The sequence below is a fragment of the Piliocolobus tephrosceles genome, chromosome 16, assembly GCF_002776525.5.
Source record: "Piliocolobus tephrosceles isolate RC106 chromosome 16, ASM277652v3, whole genome shotgun sequence".
Taxonomy (NCBI): domain Eukaryota; kingdom Metazoa; phylum Chordata; class Mammalia; order Primates; family Cercopithecidae; genus Piliocolobus; species Piliocolobus tephrosceles.
In genome coordinates this window covers 14,947,267-14,958,506 of record NC_045449.1, presented here as the reverse complement: position 1 = coordinate 14,958,506, position 11,240 = coordinate 14,947,267, and the positions used below count along the sequence as shown (strand labels likewise).

The 11,240-nt window shown below is 39.4% G+C and overlaps 1 long non-coding RNA gene across 1 annotated transcript in view; it reads right to left on the bottom strand.

Moving 5' to 3' along the window:
• Window positions 1-444: 444 nt before the first annotated feature.
• Window positions 445-11,240, bottom strand: part of LOC111523478 — a 37,729-nt gene continuing 26,933 nt past the window's right edge. The window contains exon 2 of the long non-coding RNA XR_002725534.1: window positions 445-1,368. This is a non-coding gene — a long non-coding RNA (uncharacterized LOC111523478). The remainder of the gene's footprint in view (window positions 1,369-11,240) is intronic.

Below are 11,240 nucleotides of genomic sequence, written 5' to 3'. Positions count from 1 at the left end.
ATTTAATTCAATTTTCTACAGAATCTAATCTTCTGTTTGTAGCTAACGTAGTGATTTTTAATCCAGTAATCTTATCTCTTAATGCCCATCTTTCTTGCTTGGAGATGATTTTCTCCTCAGGAATGCTTAATGAGGATTGATAAATTTAATAGGCACTTGAAAATTAAGCCCACAGATTAGCAGTTTTCTAAAACTTTCTGCTCTTTCTTGTAGCAAATTTACTTAACAGAGAAGGATTTGCTTCCATTTTTCAGTGAGGTACCATTCTTTGAATGCGACATCTTTTCTAAGTCTTTAAATTTTTCTTTTTTGGTCCTATTCTTGTAGAGGGAGTTCTTTGCTTTCTTAAGCAATAAGAATGATAATATGTTCTGTCAAAAATTGGTGTGTGTGTAGGGGTTCCTGCCCAAATTCTGTAGTCCCAGATGACAGAAAAACAGAAAATTTACATTTTGCTATGCATTTATATTAGGCATTCAGTAACTTGGGGGTGTGAGTGGATGTTGAGAGGTGATGAGTAGGCAATCACAGCTAGAAAAGTCTCCATTGTGCAGAAGGATGTCTCTCTATTTATTTTGGCTGAGGCAATGTGAACTCCCATGATGGATTAGGTCAGGTTGAAGTGGGGGGCAGTGGCCTGCACTTTGTGTATCATGGCTCTTTGCCCCACTACCTGCCCTCACTCCTCTGAATTAAGGAGTGTGAGTGAAGTTTTGACAGGATCTTCTCCACTTCGAAGTCCACTCTACTGTTTGATGAGAAAAAAAGTTGTGAAGCAACAAAATCAAACCTATTGTACACTAAATCTGGCAGCAATTTCTCCTAGTTTTATTCACTTCTCAGTGAAAGTGCTTGCATGGGTCATTTCAAATATTGAGGTCATCTGGGAGGGCTAGACTTCTTTATTCTGTTTTTTCCCCCACCTTGCAAAGATGAACCAAAACCTATATTTTTGATTTTTAAAAGAAAGTCTTCTCTTGTACAACCTAAACTAGTTTGTAATAGTGTTTATGAAAAGTTAGAGCCTTGAGACAGTTGCAGATATGAACCTCTCAGGCACAAAACCCTTCTCGGACGTGGAATACCCAGATTTAGAGAGGTGGAGCTCATAGCCTTGATGACATTCTGATTTATACTTGGTTGATTTGAACACAACTGAAATTGCAAAACAATTTGTAGCACCATCTCTCTGAATGACAGGGTTTGTACACGATGTTAGAATCAGCCATGATATTTACAGTCAGGAAACTTAGGCGAACTGATCAATGCTGTAGTCAACAGGCTTGCAGGAAGCTTGAGATCAATCACCACTCCAGCAGAACACCCTTGATCAGAACATTTACCATTCCTGAACTTCAGTTTCTTCATCTATAAAGAGAAAGGGGGGACCCTTAAAATCTCTGAATATTATACACACAGATGCACACACATATATACACACATACATTATATACCTATACATAGTCTTCTTACATATATTCTAAATCTGAAGCAAAATTTCTAATGAGAGTAATAGTTCCACAATAATGGAAGCAGTAACTGCATTCATTTGATTGTATAAGTTCTGGAAAGTTTATTTAAAAAGTGTTCACATCATCTTGCGTAATTAGCCACCTACATATTCTTGGTACCCAGAATAGTTCATAAGACATTGTAGAAAGTCAAAATACATTTGATGAATAAATGAATGAACATATATCACCTAATTTTTAATGTTATTTATAGTATCACCCTTAGAGCTGGGCACCCAGGACCTTGCCCTGTACCTGGAGATTTAACAGGCTCACTCTTTCTCCTCTTGACACAATCCTCATGGACTGAGGAGTCCCCAGGGCCAAAGGTTCATGTCCACCTACAGCAACCTCCCCTCATCCCAACCCCACTAAGCTCTAGGTACCTGACACAGGAAATTATCTGTCAAGACAGCCTCAAACCTGCTTCCAGGGCCTACTAGAGTCTCTTTCTTGGATTTCCATCACAAAGGTATGCTGTTCAATAGGTGTGCCCATCCCTAAGCACAAGAGGTAACCAAGGCGGCTCACAGGAGTGGAGGGAGAAAGAGTCCTCCTTGCCACAGGAGGCAAGATCTAGGAGTCTCCACTTCACTCTTGCCCCAAATTTGGTAAAAGGAACAGGCTGGGTTATTTCAGTCATTAGCTCATTTTACCCTGCTTCCCAACTACACTCACACATAATGTTTTAAATTTGAGTTAGAAAGACTCAGTGACCCTTAAAACATACACACGAATGAACAGAATATTGCAAGGAAAAAATATGTGGTCACTGCTGTAAACCTTCTACTACACAGTTTCACTCTGGACCAATACATAAGGCAAAGTACAGATTCTGCAACCTAGGGTTGGGTTTGTTTGGGGATTCAGTACGTATCTGTTATAACAGTTTGTAGGTGTTGATAGAGTGATAGCATTTATTTCCTTTCTAACCCCCTCTCCAAATCTTAGTTAAAAAGAAGCTTTGTTTGCTTGGTTTTCCTGGTGTGGATTTAAAATATTTCCATTTTCCATGCCCATATTAACATTTGACCATCCGTGCAATATGTCAATTTCTATTTTGCCCTTCAAAGGTTAAAACAACACCCACCCTTAGAATTCCCCACACAAAGCACAAGGAAATCCCTCCTAAGGCACAGCGAACCAGCTAGACTTCATAATTAGCTTCTGTAATAAAGTACTTAATCGGAATAGAAGCCCTTACTAATTACAGCAGGAAGTCAGGGCAGGCGAGTTACCCACAGCTGGGGTGAAGCACAGGCAGAGGTGTCTGTGAACGCGCATCTGCAAGGGTCCAGGTTCACACAAGAGCCCCAGGCCTTAATTAGCCTCAGCAATTAAAAATGAAAACAATCCTCCATTTTCTCATTAAAAGATGAAAGCCCCTCCCCAAGTGCCTTACTCTGAACGATCATTTTGCTTCTGCAAAGACCCCAGTCACTGCAGATTACCAAAGACGATGGTTACTTCCTGGGCTGCAAGACCTCAGTCACCCTTTTGCTTGCTAGATTTCAGCCACCTCAGCATAATAGGAGATTGATTAGGGTTAATAGACTTATTTTTTACAGGTCAAGACACAAAACACTTTGGGTTGTGGGCGCTCTTGCACATAATATCCGAAGCTATAAATCAAACTGCTTAATGGAAGCTCAGAGCTTTCCGTCTCCGAACTATTGGTAACAACTGACTTTCGTTTCTCCCCTGCTACTGTCTCTCTTTCCTCTGCTGCTTCTTGTAAATCCAGCCACAAAATCAGCCTGATAGATGGGAGTAAGAGTTGCGATTTATTTACTCTACGATGTTTTCAGAAACCTAGAGGTGAGGTATGGTTCCTTGGAATTCCTGTGTTTGTTTTACCTCCATTTCTAAGGTAACCAGTGGTTAGCAGCAGCTGTAACAACTGTCAGCATCTGTCGATCTCACCTAGACTTGATGGTCAAAAGTAATACAGCTGGATGAAGAGATTTAAAAAATTGAAAATTAAAGAAAACTGATCCTCAGGGGAGAGTTTGAGTATTTACTCTGTGGGACTCAGGGCAGACTGGTAGGTCACTGAGTATATAAGGAATGCAATTGCCATTGGCAAATTATCCCAAGAAGGAAAGCCACCTGCAGAGGGAAACTGTTGGAGACTGCCTCTTAAAGTTACTGCAGAAAGAATCACTGAAAGGAAACTGTCTCAACAAGAGGAAATGTCAGAAAATGCTTGCCTAGAAAATGTGAGAAAACATTTAGAAAAGTATCTGGCTATGAAAGTTAAGAACATTTGGGGGAATGTTCTTTGCATCTAATTATCAGTGCTTTCTGCTTCTTTTCTCTTGGTGAGGGATATTCTTAGTCCAAGGATTTTTTTTTTTTACCCCTCAAATAGAAAGGAAGCAAAGCTGATTTGGAGATATAAATTAGTTTGGTTTTTTACCAATTTGACAGGATCATTCCAAAGATGATGCCTTGTTTGATTCTGAAATGTTACTGAGAGATTTACTCTACTTAGGAGCTGAGGACTCACCAAAAATACATTTGATGATATGTTTAAGTTTCTTTGATGATTTGCTCTTTTCTATCCCCATTTTTGCCTGAATCTTTTTTTTTTTTTTCCTTTTTTTCTACTCAAAGCCACATGGCTTAACCACAAGGAATCAGTAAGTGGGCAGGTTTTCTCAAACTTCATAGAGCTGTTACTCCACCTGGCTTCTAAGGGGAGACCTGGGAGTTGAGAGAATGAGCATAAAATAGTTTAAGTGGAGGTCAGGAGTAGAAAGGGAGGAAAGATTAGGAGGAAACAGGAAAAGGAGAATAATGCACTCAGAATCTGATTTTTATGTTATGGTACACTAATATGGATTTTCATCCCTTGTTAAATAACATGGAAATGTTTAGTAGAATCTACACATACAGTTTAATAACAGAAGTAGGTGGAAGTCCCTTGATGCCAATAATAATATACATCTAGTCATAGTACCCCTCTCACCCTCAGCAGCCTCTAGCAGCCTTGCTGAAGGCTGGGGCCATCAGACATGCGGCTGTGAGCTGGGACTAAGGTTTTATTGCCCTAATGGAACTGGAGGAAAGGAGATGTATCTTTGGCATTGCATGAAGTGGGTGGCTGTAATTGAGATCCCTTCTACATAGCCATGATCCTCAAAGAGCTTCCAAGTTTATAATAATAATAATAAACTTTATCTCCTACTTTGCAGACATGGTAAGAAAGCACAGGGTTTGTCTCAGGCTCTAAGTGAATCTTTAAAAATCAGACAATATCCTTTGAGAAATCTAAATGCCAAGTCTGCACTAAACATGAGTATAAATTCTGAGTTTATATGCATAGTGTGATAATCCCAAACTGAGAAATTAACATAAAGTGGTCCAGAACTCACTATTCTCCTGGGAGAAGCCAATAGAACACTATTCTTAGGACCACTCAGACTATTCAAGAAAACTTCAATAAAGAGGGTTCATCAAGGAAGAACTCATAATAAGAAAATTACAAGACAGGCAAAGAAGCAAAAAGCCATGAAAGAGAATTATTAAGGCAGCAGATAGGTGAACTAACACCCTGAGAATTAGAAACATAGCAAAAAAACCACGTGAAGAAGATTAAAAGGAAGATCTAAGATCCTTTCATTGTTTGAAGAAGGCAGAGAGGTTGATAAAACTATGTTGAATAAGTCTGCTAAAAATATAAGGATAATGAACTGAGAAGTAGAGAAAGAATGTACAACTTTTGAACAAATCGAAAGAAAACAAAATTCCCACGTAATTCAATAAAAAGCAAAAAAGGAGGAAAATAAATAGAGAATGGTAATTTAAAAATTAGAAGGTAGTAAAGTGTTCAGATATGCCAGTAGTTCTAAGTGTAAATGTATTACACTGTTTTATTAAATGACAAAGATTCTCACACTGCAATAAAACAATCAAATAAAAAAACTCAATTATAAGTTATTTTTCAGAGATCCATCCAAAATATGATACAGAAATGTTTAAAGTAGTGGCATGAAAAAAGATACAGTGGGCAAAAAAGAAAAGAAGGCTGATATAGTGACTTGAATATCAGACAAAATCAACTGCATTAGAGATAAGGGGAGTCTTTTCTTACACATAAACACTAGTCACATGGAAGTTCTAACAATCTTGAATCAGACGGCCTAAAAATATGTAATGCAAAAATTGCCTGAATAAAAAGTGAATCCAACATTATAGTGGAAGGTTGAACACATCTCTATGAGTTACTGAAAAATGGAGATAAAAATTTTCTAAAGATATAAATGTTTTACATAATGCATTTATAAAGCTTCATATGATGAACGTATTTAGAATGTCCACCCAATATAAAATAATCCATTTCCAACAAAAAAGCATCTTCATATTTTAAGTAAAGAACACTTATAAACATTGTCTATATACTTGATTACAAAGTAAGTCTAAATAAACATCAAGAAAACGATATAACCCAATTTATGTCTTCTAACTAAGATGAAGTAAGATTATAAATTAATGACTAAAAGATAATTTTAAGAAATTCTATTCACTAGGAAGCTAAAAATACTTGTAAATAATTGATGGGTTAAAAAAGAATTCAAATTGATAGTTACAAAATATTAAGAAAAATAGAAATTGCAGACAGTTCACACCACAACTTATACAGTTAAACTGATGTTTATAGGGACATTTGTAACCCTAAATATGATAAATGCTTATATTAAAAACAAGAGACTAAAAATTAACCAGTTAAGCATTTATCCCAAGAAGTTGAAAAGCAATAGTGGCTACTAGAGGCTAAGAAGAGGATGAAAAGAAGTTGGTAAAAGGATACAAAAATACAGTTAGATATAAGGAGTAAGTTATAGTATTTGATGGTACAGTAGGGAGATCATAATTATTTATTATATATTTCAAAATAGCTTGAAGAACAGAATTGGAAAGTTTACAACACAAAGAAAAGATAAATATAAATGTTTGAGGTTATTGTTATTTCAATTACCTGATTTGATCATTATACATTGTACACTTGTATCAAAATGCCACATGTACCCCCAAAATAGGCACAAATGTTATATATCAATACAAATAGTAATCATAAACAAAAAACAAAAAGAAGTTGGAAAAACAATAAAAGCATAAACTCTCTGAAAGTAAATGAAAGGTAATAATAAAGATAAAAGCATAAATGAATCAACTAGAAAAACTTACAGAGTTTATTAAAACAATATAAATGGTGTTGATAAATCTGAACCCATAGACAAATGAACATATTCTAATAAAAATAACTATAGTTATTTCCTCAAGAAAATAAGAGAAAGATTGAATGTCCCTATAACGTGCAAAGCCATTAAATTAGTAGCCAGGTTCTACTAAAAATAACAAACACCTAATTGAAATAAAGAGCCAAAAATAAGCAAGTCATCTTTTAAGAATAATAAAGAGAAGCTTGTCTTGAAAGAGAGAGATCAATAGAACAGAATTATATAATTGAACATTGAGAAACAGCTGATACAGGACAGAGAAGGCACTCTAGATTTGCAAGGAAGGGATGAACCGTTCACCAAAGGATGCTGGGCTAATTGACTTTGTTAATGAAAACAGTAAAGGTAGATTCCCTCTGGCAATGTCTGGCCTGGAATAGGTGGGATTTGTGGCTGGGGTGTAGAACGTTTAGCTGTATCAATAATATTTTATGTCTTTAAAATAGTATCTAAAATTATATAAATAAATATGACAGAATGGTAACGTTTGTGAAATCCAAATCATAGTACATTGGGGTCCGTAATATTTTCTTTGTACTTAATTGTATGTGGAAATGTGTGTGCCTATACATTATACATTTATTTGTAGGATATACTATATAATAAATATGTATGTTTAATGCATTTTTGTTTTTTTGAGACAGAGTTTTGCTCTTGTTGCCCAGGCTGGAGTGCAAGGGCGTGATCTCAGCTCACTGCAACCTCTGCCTCTTGCTTTCAAGCGATTCTCTCATCTCAGTCTCCCAAGTAGCTGGGATTACAGGCGCCCCCCACCATGCCGGTCTAAGTTTGTATCTTAAGTAGAGATGGGGTTTCACCATGTTGGTCAAGCTGGTCTTGAACTCCTGACCTCAGGTAATCCACCCTCCTCAGCCTGCCAAAGTGCTGGGATTATGTGGCATGAGCCACCACAACCCGCCGATGCATTCAGTTTTTTTTTTTTTTTTTTTTTGAGATGGAGTCTCGCTCTGTTGCCCAGGCTGGAGTGCAGTGGCCGGATCTCAGCTCACTGCAAGCTCCGCCTCCCGGGTTCACGCCATTCTCCTGCCTCAGCCTCCCGAGTAGCTGGGACTGCAGGCGCCCGCCACCTCGCCTGGCTAGTTTTTTGTATTTTTTTTTTTTTAGTAGAGATGGGGTTTCACCGTGTTAGCCAGGATGGTCTCGATCTCCTGACCTCGTGATCCGCCCGTCTCGGCCTCCCAAAGTGCTGGGATTACAGGCTTGAGCCCGGCCTGCATTCAGTTTTTAAGCCAGCAATTCCAAGTAAGAGACACAAAAAAAAGACCTTTTATGTTTTTGCTGAGGAGTTTGGACTTCATCCTCAGGGCAGCAGGGAGCCACAAAGGGCTTTTAGATAGGAAGGTAAATGACTGCATCTTCTGGTAGGAAAGATCTCCCTGACTGCTGTGTGGCAAAGGGATAGATGTGGGCAAGGCTGGAGGTGCAGCCATCACTGAAGTAGCTATATTTCAGGGCAAAGATTATGGTGCCTGGGACAGGGGAAACAGCAGCGATGATGGAGAGAGGTGGGCTGACTGGAGAGGTGGTAAAAAGAATTTCCAGGCTTTGTGTTTTCTTGGGTGTGTGTGGAGAGGTGGGGAAGAGTCTGGGCTGCTTCCTGGGTCTGGGGCTCAGGACGCTGGGTACCATTCCCTGAGAGAGGCCAGAGGAGTAGGAAGAGTTGACTGAGTGAAAACTGGAATTGAAATTTCAATGTAATTTGTTAGAAGTGTCCTGCTGCATCCAAGTGTAGGGTTATTAGGTAGGTATTCCTTTATTTTTATTTTTATTTTTTTGAGACGGAGTCTCACTCTGTTGGCCAGGCTGGAATACAGTGGCATGATCTTGGCTCACTTGCAACCTCCACCTCCCAAGTTCAAGCGATTCTCCTGCCTCAGCCTCCCAAGTAGCTGGGATTAACAGGTGTGTGCCACCACGCACGGCTGATTTTTGTATTTTTAGTAGACCCCGGGTTTCACTATGTTGGCCAGGCTGATCTCGAACTCCTGACCTCAGGTGATCCACCTGCCTTGGCCTCCCAGAGTGCTGGGATTACAGGCGTGAACCACTGCGCCTGGCCCCAAGTCGGTATTCTTGATGATGGACTCCTGTTTTAACTAAAGCTTGTCTTAGAATTTTAGTAATCTAGCATGGCTTGAGTCTTCATCTGTAATCTAGAAATTTTGTATTTGTTATTCACCACTGTCAAGTAACGAAGTCTCTTTCACTAGCTTAGAACCTTCAAAAGACATAACAAATCAGAAATTAACTTTTGAATAAAATATAACCGTAAGGTACTTCTTTAATTATTTAACAACTTTAATGTCTTGTCCGATTTTCTTCTAATTTGTCTGTCATTGGTCTAATGATGTTACCTGTCTAAAATGCTGTATAAACGTAAAAATTATTATATCTTAACAAAATTATACACGAAAAGTTTAATTTGACCCAATGAATGATAAACACATGCTACTTCAACAGGTTTGAAGCAGGTTTCATCAGTTACTCTCACTGATGTAATGATTACTCAGGCCAACTAATACTTTAGTTTTTCTTTTTGAAGTTATTTCTCTGATATTGAGGAGGCACTATCATTTTAGACCAAGAGGGACTGTAAAGGGGTGTAACTCATCATTGTCCAAGCTACTTTTAGTGGACATCTTCAAGATGTTAACAGATGTCCCATTAAAAAAATGTAAAGGGTAATGTGGCAAAGTAAGTCTGGGCAATAACAAACCTTCCTCCCTCTTAAAAATCCGTCTGTGAAGAAATATGTTGTATTTTGTTTGATGTGGCATAATTACATCTCCCATCTCACAATATTCTTTTCCATGGAATACCATAGTAACACTCTGTGGAAGGCCTAAATGGTACCCTGGCACACGAATACTCCCCAGGACGCAGAGGTAAGTTCATCTCACAGGTGAGGACAGGAGGGTGAGGCGTCTGTCTGTGTGCCTTCTCCAGGTTATGGTGCTGGCTCAAGCTAAACCAAAGCCGAGATCCAGGCCTCCCGGACCCCCAATTCAACAACCTTCTACTGCACACAGTAGCATTGTCCGTTTTGACAAATAGTGTGGGTGGTGGTGACTTCTTTTCTTTCTCACATGTTCACATTTCCATCATTGAGAGAAATGGAGATGGATTCAGACTCAGCAGGGGCCAAAGTTCCCTGCTTGCCCCCTCCCACACCTACAGTCCAGGGCTGAGGCTTTTCTGAGCTCCCTGCCTGGAAGGTGGGGAACCCATGGGTGAGGAGTCCGCACTGTGTGCTGGGGAGTTCAGGGGCTCCTGGAGGAGCAGCCCAGCGTGGTTACTCTCCTGAGGGCACAGGACATGGAGCAGGGAGAAGGGCTGAATAAGACCCACATCTAGGTTTGAGACAAAATGTAGAACTGCCATGGAGGTTGTGCACTGCACAACTGTACACATGGTGTGAGAACACCAGGAATTCCAGTTCCCTAGCCTGTGGGACTCCAGATGGTGAGAAATATCCGAGAAAACAACCAAGTTCAAAATTTTATGCTCCAGAGCCAGTTAATGCAATAAAAATAAGGGCTATAACTTCCCAAGCATTTAGTGAAACACTGGCCCCATTTAATATTTCCACATCAAAATAACCTTTGGAATAGGTATTTTCAGCCCTGTTTCACACTTAAGAAAACTGAGGTCCCCAATGATATGTTCTCAATATTTCTTTTTAACTTTATCATATCTTATATATTCCATATTGTATTTTTCCACGTATTACCTAGTCATAATAACTATCACTCATTGAGCACTTACCTTGTGCCAGAAAGAGCATTATACACTTTGGGTATATTAGTTCATTTGCTCCCTAAAACTACTCTGTAAAGAAAGTACCGATAGTGTTTGCATTTTCAAGGTGAGCAAACTGAGGCCAGAGAGGCTGGTAGCTTACCTAAGATCAAACAGGCAGTAACAGAAGAGCCAAGAATTTAACTCAGACCCCGTCACTTATGCAGTGGACTCAGGTGGCATGGCAATCCAAGCATGAGTAAGCTCCCAGACTTCGCTTATTAACACAAAAATGGAAAATGACTTCATTCAACTAGGACAAGTCAAGGGTTGGCACGGTAGGCAGGGGCAAGGTAAGGAGAGACGTTCACCCTGTCAGTGTCCTGTAAACTTGTTTTTAGTCTGCTCACTTAAAAAGGAATTGTTGCCGGGTGCGGTGGCTCATGCCTGTAATCCCAGCACTTTGGGAGGCCGAGGCGGGTGGATCACGAGGTCAGGAGATGGAGACCATCCTGGTTAACATGGTGAAACCCCATCTCTACGAAAAATACAAAAACAAAATTAGCCGGGCATGGTGGCGGGCGCCTGTAGTCTCAGGTACTCTGGAGGCTGAGGCGGGAGAAAGGCGTGAACCCGGGAGGTGGAGCTTGCAGTGAGCCAAGATGGAGCTACTGCACTCCAAGAAAGAAAGAAAGAAAGAAAAAGAAAGAAAGAAAGAAAGAAAGAA